General features: G+C 41.0%; 1 long non-coding RNA gene across 1 annotated transcript; it reads right to left on the bottom strand.

Moving 5' to 3' along the window:
• Positions 1 to 7275: 7275 nt before the first annotated feature.
• LOC146577252 (uncharacterized) lies at positions 7276 to 7770 on the bottom strand. The gene is made up of 2 exons (XR_014891640.1): positions 7705 to 7770; positions 7276 to 7379 (listed from the first exon to the last, which is right to left on the bottom strand). It is a non-coding gene; the product is annotated as an uncharacterized LOC146577252 (long non-coding RNA).
• Between the last annotated feature and the right edge of the window lie 1151 nt (positions 7771 to 8921).

Here is an 8921-nt window from a genome sequence, read left to right as displayed (position 1 = left end):
GCTAGCTTCTATCTAAATACAATATAGCATGTCCTGACTGCGGGGTTTTGGAAACAAATTAAAACGTACAGCTCTGCTATCACTTCCAGCATAAATGAAGACAGAAAACTAAACAGCAGTGACGTTTGTAGGGTTACTGAAGTTGGGCTAGCTGGTATATAATGATGTACTACGTGACCGCTAGCGACACAGCTATGTTAGCATAATATAAACAAGCTAACTTTTTTTCCACTCGATAAAAGTTAATGTGAGTGTTCTCGGTGGTCAGGAACAAATGTAATCGCATGGCAGGATGCTGTAAAAGGACCAAACTTCAGCCAGGAGAACAACTGAGATAATCCATCCACAATACGAGGTTAGTCATTCATATACTGCTGCATGGGCTGGGATGTAGTTACATCGTAAGGTTTTAAAAACTGAGCTTAAATAAATGATTAGCAGTAATAAAAGCCAAGGGAGGTCAACAGTGATCACTGACTGTTTAGGAGCTTTTTGAGATCAAATAGAAGAAAATACATAAAATTAAACATGTTAACAACACAAAAGCCATATTAAACGCAGACTACTTTAGACCCGGAAGTAGGATTCGTCGCGTCATCACTGAACAACCGGATACTTTCTTCTATGATTTCTAATTTTGATTTTCTGCCGCACACCATCTCCCTCTCACACAGCTGATCCGTGCGTGTACGAGCGCTGCACGCACCCTTTCTCCTCGCCTTCTTAACGTCATGTACATTGAAAGCAATGCAAGCGGCAGTAAATGCATGCTTCCTGGAGCCACCACAGCTAAACTTTACCTCCTACATCACCCGTGGCCGTGACCGCTTGAACTATTCGTGCCGACAGGCATACTGCGAACAACCACTCGTGTATAAATGCGAGAGCATGAGGGTGCCCCCTCCAGGGGCAAGGGTACCTAGACCCGGTTTGTAGAGTACGCTTGGGGAGTGTGATTGTGTGTACAGCGTCTCTTTATGTCTGTCTCCACGTTGGTTGAGTGTGGAGTGAGTGCATATGAGAGCATGAGGGTGGGAATGGATGTTTGTGTCTGTGTGTGCCTGTATGTCTGTGTCTATATGTCAGGTTGGGTATCAGACGCCACCTCTCTGGGGACACCTCAGGCCCTCCAAGGTTTGGAGGCCTATCTCCACCCACCACCACTTCCCCTGCCGGTGGCGGACTCCCTCAGGTGTCGGTGTGTTGGTGGTTCTTTGTGTCTGGGGGTGGGCGTCCGGGTACACACCGGCTCACTCCTTGGCGGCCGCTTGTCGGGGCCTGGGACCTGGGGCTCGCTCGGGCCCCTTTGGAGGTGGGGTGCCCCCGGCCTCTCGGCCTGGGGCTCGGTCACTCAGGCACAGCTGGGGGCCGGCGGAGCTCACGGGCGCGTCACTGCAACTCCCCCTGACTTCTGCTCCGCGGCTGCTGGGCGAGCCCTCATCTGGGACTCTCCTCAGCTCTTACTGGAACAGTGGCGCGGCTGCCCCTCTGTTGGTCTTCCATGGTCTCTTGTGTTCTGGGGGCCTCTGGATGTCTGGAGTTTTGATCTCCTCCATACCCGCTTCACACCCTGGAGGACGGGGCTGTGGCCCCCCCACACTCCCTAGCAGATCATTACATGGAGAAACCTTTGGAATGCAAGCATGCTGATCCACACAGGTATGCACACATGGGTATTCACAGACGCGGACTAAAGCTTTCTTGGCTGCTGCCTCAAAGCACACTGTGCGCTGTCTATCTTGCGTGCTGCACAATATCGTTTATTATTTAGTAAATATTGATATCTATGACTAGCTAGTTTATTGTGATGGTGCTTTGTTTTCTCTATTATTATGTTGCTCTTTGTTGTTTGCTGTCTCCTCTGTTTGTTTTTTTTGTTTGTTTGTTTTTTTTCTCCATACAGGTGACCCAGGAGTTCTTTTTTTTTTCTCTCTCTCTTCCCCCCCCTTCTCACCGTCTCTTCTCCCCTTTGGTTTTCTTTCTTTCTCTCCCCCTCTTTCTCTCATTCATTCCCCCTGTCCTATTTATTAAAAAAAAAAAAAAAAAAAAAAAAAAAAGACAAAGGATGAACTGAAGCTCTGCCATCACGTAATGTCGCATACTGCTGTTTCTGATGTCATTTAGAAAAAATAAATAAATAAATAAATGCGCGCGCACGAAGTAACGTAGTCTGAAGAGAACCGCGGCCCAGCTTGCCGCTATAATGTGCTAATGCTAATGAATAACTAACAGTAAGCCAACACCGACACACTGCATGAATACACAACTTTAAGCTAGCGTTACGATATTAAAACAAGAGAGTACCGCCGGCAAACTACTAACTTAACCTACATGTCCAAGCACAAACTACCAACAGGTCTGACATTTCGCTAATGTTAGCAGGGCTGAATGATAGCGGTTTGGTCAGGTCAGTTTACTAAACACTTAACAAACTTAACAATACAGTTGGAATATTTTTATATCTAATACATTAAAATATGTGTTCTACATTTGACTTACCTTCAAGGACTATGGAAAAAGTAATATCTTCGTTACCTTATTGACCAAATTGTTCACGAGGTCCTGCCTGCAGCCAAGTGCCTCTCAAATTGTTGTTCTCAACCGCAGGTAGAAAATTCTGGAGAAGGCGGAGACGTCATGACATCAGACGCACTGCGTCACGAGAAACCTAATTGATGCAGGTTGACTCTAATGAGAATAGCAGGTTACATGTGTACTGAGGGAACAACACGTAATAACAAGTTGATATACTCCACAAATGTAGATTGGCTCCACTAAAGCAGAAATCTTAATGAAACTAACTCTGAACTTTACGTAACTTCAACTACTGCTGAAATACACTTTTTAGAGTGCATTTTACCAAAGGAAAGGACGTTGCCTAATAATTATGCACACCTGATATAGGGTGTTGATGTCATTAGACCACACCCCTTCTCATTACAGAGATGCACATCACCTAATATGCTTAATTGGTAGTAGGCTTTCGAGCCTATACAGCTTGGAGTAAGACAACATGCATGAAGAGGATGATGTGGACAAAATACTCATTTGCCTAATAATTCTTCACTCCCTGTATACGATCTGCATGAAACTTAACTACTTAACACGTCTCAGTTCTTGAGATGATGTGATACAGTCTAGTAAGAGTGGTTAGCTGCCAGATGACTCACAATTACAAAAGATCAGGTGAGATTTCAGACCGAGGGAAAATCACTGGGGTGATCGCAGGAAGAGGCAGAAAAGCACAGACGTGCTGGACCTCACAGTCATTTGGAAAAGGTAAGAATGAATCTGTCTTCATTCATCTACATGGAAATATATCACCAACAAACAAACCAATAATACAACCAAATCACTCCCAGTTCAAGACTTTGGTTATTTACAACATTTGAAACATACTGTGTAGCTCAGTCAAAACAGCCCAAGGCCAAGTGAAAGTGCTGAAAGGGAAAAGATCATGATTAACGATTTATTTAAACTCATAACTGGGGGCAGCAGCTGAGCTTTGTGAGCTGCAGCTTAAAACATGTAACCATGCTTTCAGCGTTGCAAATTTCCTGTTACTAGCTAGGTCAAATCCAAATTTAGTGTACAGGTCATAAGATCATATAGAGGCAAAGTCCTGATACATCATGAATAATTTTTACGTTTTAGTTGTAATAATTATATATTTCTTGTTCATTTTAGTTCTCATGTGGTCAAAAAGTCTAAGTCAAAATTCTCAGCATTTTCAAATTACAGCTTCTTAATTTATATCGATAATTTTAATATTCTACTTCTCAGAAAAAATTTACTTCCAGCTGTGAATTCCATCTTATTTACATTTTTTAACATTATATACTAGATGGGACTTGATGAAATGACCAATATAGATATATGCCCATTAGCAGAATATCTTGTAATTATGTTTTACTCCCCTCTGGTGGCCAAATTAAACACGAGGCGATCGTGGCTCAAGAGTTGGTAGCTCAGGTTACCAGTCTATCACAGGGCAAACACAGAGATGGGGTTTGGGATTACTCTTATGTCACTGGGATGTTGACCTTTGACCTTCACATTAGAGAGATGGGCAGACATAATTAGTGTATGAATTTTAAAGTAACAGGTAATAAAGAGAGTGTAGCAAATGTAGTCAGGTTTATTACTCTGTATCACACATGAGTGCCCGAGGGAGGCGGGGCTGACTGGGGAGACACAGGAAACAGAGAGACAGGGCTGACTCGACATGAAACGATGAAACGTGGGACACGGGAACAGAAACTAAACACAGGCTGAAATGAACACTGAGGGAGGGAGAACTAAGATTACTGAGAGCCTGATAAATAAGAAGAACAAAAACCAAGAAAAACAAGAGTCAAAGAAAACCAAAAACACAAAGCATTGGGCCAGGACCCACTGCTGTGACATTTATATGTGATAAAAACATTAAAAACTGCTCAGGTGTTGAAATCTTTCTACGTATACTTTAGGTTCAGCTCTCCAGCCTGGCATTTGGTTAAGCATGATTCAAACATTTGATTTTGTTTAACTGGTTTTAATTATAGTTACTTTTTGTGAACATTTGTTGCAGCATTTAAAAATACATCATTTATTTTCAAACTTTTATTTGATTTAGAGCATCATATTTGACCAACGTAAATGTTTTAATTTCATATAAAATAACTGAAGCAGTGAACTAAATATCTGAAATCTTTCCTTCCTTAAAAGTTATAATCCTACTTAAGTTATAGTGCAAACGCTTAAGCAACAAATATACTTGATGCTAATTAATTCATATTTCCCTTTGATGTTGCAACTATGCGGTCACTTCTGTCTTTAAACAAAATAATATTTTCCAGTTACAGAAATCATAAAGTCCAAACTAAAGTGCTACTGTTGCTATATGCATTTTATATAAATCATGGATGATGGTCCTGACATGAAGGAAGAGAAAGTTACAGGTTGCATCCTTTGACTTTGTCTCCGTGCCTTTGGGCGATTTTCAGAAGGACAGATGTTTCTGTTCAATTCTTAAATCAATTTTTTCAAACACAAACACTATTTTAAAGCTTCTAGAGAGTAAAATATTAATGATAATTATAATAACAATAATAAAAACAAAAGCTCTCAGATCCATCAAACCAAGCAGCAGAAAGAACAATAACTGAAGAGAAAACTTTAACCTTGTAGACTTCATTATGTTCCAGCTGCTCTACAGACGCTGTGACCTCGAACTTAAGCAGGTCGTAAAGTATGTGCAGCTCAATAACTTCATAATCAGACCCTGTGGTATTTAGGCAGCAGAACAACTAAGAATAACAACTACAAATAATGTTTTTAGGTTTCTGTTGTACTGCAAGGTTCTGTACAGGAGAACCAAACCAAGAGCAAATATTACGTCTCATTTACACCTGAGCACGAAGAGCCATCAACATTTAGCAAATTGAATCATCTTTGTTTAGATGCAAGAAGAATCATATAGAAATGAAAAAGTAGAAATAGAAATCCAGAGCAAAGATATCCTCTAATTCAGCGTAGCACATGTGCAGCTGCTGCGATTCACGTAAGCATTCGGCTCGTCGCTGTTGCAGATTTTTCTCTCGCTGTTCTGGCTCACAGCGCTGCAAACACAAAAATAAATATCCCCAAAGCTGTGAAAGGGAGCTAATTAGTAAGAGTATTGTTACTCTCCGCAGGAGTAGTCCAGCAGTAGAAATCAGTCCAATAACAAGGTGTGTAACATCTAGCAGGGTGACAGAAAAACCCAGGGTAACTTCTAAGGACCTCAACGTCTCTCTCACATTGTGTTTTTTAAACATGCTTCCATTTGTCACTTCATTCTTTACTCTGAAATACAGGAAGAGAAATCGTGGCTGAAACAATTTCTCATGAAACCAGGGGTGTGGTCCAACAGTCAGTTTGGTGAGGAAGGTTCCTAACTGAGAGAAGTGACCCAGAAGTATCTGTGTAGCAGCCACAATGAATCCAGATCATGAGCTTTATTAACTGATCAAAGTCTCTTCTTTCATCTTCTGTATCATTCAGTTTGCATTGGTAATGCCCATTATTGTAATGCTTTTTTAAGACGAGCAAAGTGGATCACTATCCAGCAGGGAAACAAAGTTTATTTCAATTTCTTGGCCATGAGTGAGATTTACTGAGTGGGCAAATTCGGGAGACGACACCATCAGATCCCGAGCCCTCCATGTGTTAATCAAGAGACGGCTGCTGTGCTACATCCATAAATAATGAATAAATTAGGAGCTAAAGCTGAAAGGACAGTTTATTTGTACCATCTTCACGTGAACACATTCAAGAACATCACAGATGAAGAAACATTAAAAACTTCCACACTACATAAAGCAAGAAAAATAGTTTTTCTTTCAGGTGGTTTCAGAAAAACAGAAACATCAAACATCTCCAAGACTCTCTTTGAAAGAACTAAAAACCTTTGTTCTCATGGTCCAATCATGAGTGAACTCCCCGATGAAGCCTTGTGTGCTAAAACATGTCAGAGTTTTAAAGGTTAAACATGAGTTTCCAAAACGTTTTGCTGGAGAACAATGAACTATTTGACTGAGTTTCAATCATTTACAGATGAGCAAAACCAGGACAGAGAAAAAAGGACAAAACTGACTCAGTAAAACAACAGAAAAGAAGATCCCATGTAGATCTGTATTATGTAGAAGTTCAGCCCAGCAACCAGTTCAGTTCAACACAAGTTTAAATGATTCTATCTGAACTCTGTGGAGCCTGATCTCAAGCTTTTTGAGTCTGACACAGAAACCAGAGGATCTTTCTGTGTCTTCAGATTCACTGTGATCCAGTGATGGGAGTGATTTCAGCCCTGAGTGATCGCGCTGATGTTTGCACAGAGCAGACAATGAGGTGAATGTTTGGGCACATTGGTAACAGTGAAACAGTTTATTAGTAACGTGGGATCGTTTGTGTGCAGAGTATGAACTGAGATTCCTGAAGCTCTTGTCACACTGGTCACAGCTGTAGTTTCCTTCCATGTGTCTACGTTCATGAATGTTATGATTACCTGACTGTGAGAAGCTTCTCTCACAGTAGCTGCACTTGTGTGGTTTCTCTCCTGTGTGGACTCGTTTGTGTGATTTAAGCTTCCATGCAGTGGTGAAGGATGACCCACACTGATCACAGAGGTGCTTTTTAACCCCACTGTGAATCAGTTCATGTCGTTTTAACTCACTTGGTGTGGTGAAGCTTCTCCCACATTCTTTGCAGTATTTCAGTTTGTCTCCAGTGTGTCTACGTTGATGTACTTTTAGGGTCTTTTGCTGACTGAAAGTTTTTCCACAGAGGTCACAATGAAAGTCTTTCCCACCACCACAGTGATGACAGGGTTGAGAACTGGATCCATCTGTGTCGCTCTGCTTCTAAACAAAGACACAAAGACAGTGTAAGTCAGTCCTTCAACATTTGTATCCTGAACGTCGCCTGAAATAAAGAGCATCTCTGCAGACGTCCAACTACATTTGACTGTTTCAGTTAACACACTCAGTTTACTGGGCTGCAATAACTACAATACTACCACCATAATACTACAGTAATACTAAAATCATAACTGAAAGGAAAATCTGAATAATCACTCAGAGCTGCTTTTCCATGCAGTAGAATTGCTAACATGCTAACACAGTTTAATTAGCAGAGTTGTTCCAAACAGTCAGGCTAAAATGACAAGATAACAATATAAATACATACCTCACAGTAGCTGCACTTGTAGAGTCTCTTTCTGGTGTGGATCTGTTGGTGTCATCTCAGGTGATGTGGAGCTTTAAAAGTCTTCTCACACAGGTCACATTGATAAGGTCTCTCCTCAGTGTGGGTAAACATGTGTTGTTGTAAGTCTGTGTGAGTTATAAGCTCTTTGCCACACTGTTCACAGCAGTACACATCATGTCTGGTGTGAATGCGTAGGTGTGTATTTCGGCTTCCTCTCTGGTTGAAAGTTTTTCCACAGATGTCACAGCTGTATGCCTTAATTCCAGAGTGGGTAACTAGATGACTCTGTAAGTGGCTACTGTGAGTAAAAGCTCTGCCACACTGATCACAGCTGTACGCTTTAACTCCACTGTGGATGAGTTGGTGTTTTTTTAGGGAACGCTTCAAGGAAAAAGACTTTCCACACAAGTCACAGCTGAACGGTCTCTCTCCAGTGTGGATGACCTGATGCTGTTTTAGATTAGCCCTCACAGTAAAACCCTTCCCACACTCGTCACAGGTGTGTTTTTTCTCTCCCTTTCTTCTGTGAGGTTTGTCGGCCTCCTGAGAGCGCTGACTTCTGGCTCCATGTTGGTCCTGCAGTGACAGAGATACAAACAGAGGCAGTGAGTGAAATGCAGTCGTGGAACAAACTCAACCTTCAAACTCCATTAACACTAGTTTTAAACCTGAAGGTGGAGCGTGGCACCAAACACCTTAAAGGTCTCTTATCCCCACCTGCTGGTAGTTCTAACACATTACATCCAACCTGCTGTTAAAGATAATTCATGACTGTTCAAACACTAAAATCATGCCCATCCCTCCTGATTGTATACACACACACACACACACACACACACACACACACACACACACACACAAACACACACATTATTTTATAATTTAGATTATTTTGTTGTTTCCTATTACATGTTTCTATAATTTGTATAGATTTATACAGAATTATTCAGTGATAATAAATCCTATGTTTGTTTATTCTAAAGGAACCCCGTTAGCTTCCACAACAGATGTTGCTCGTCTTCCGTCAAATACTCACATAAAATATTACACAATAAAGTGGATTCAAGATATCCACATAATTTCACTCTTACATCCACAGTGAGGTTTCACAATTGTTCAAATATAAGCAATCAATAATAATAATAATAATATCAATAACATTGAGGCACATTACACAAATTTCAAAAACAAATCAT

This window comes from Mchenga conophoros, linkage group LG3, assembly GCF_057382185.1.
Source record: "Mchenga conophoros isolate Kocher_MC1m ecotype Shallow Benthic linkage group LG3, M_conophoros_male_GT1.1, whole genome shotgun sequence".
Taxonomy (NCBI): Eukaryota; Metazoa; Chordata; class Actinopteri; order Cichliformes; family Cichlidae; genus Mchenga; species Mchenga conophoros.
Note: the sequence above shows the minus strand (reverse complement) of the source record. Positions and strands in the feature narration are given on the sequence as shown.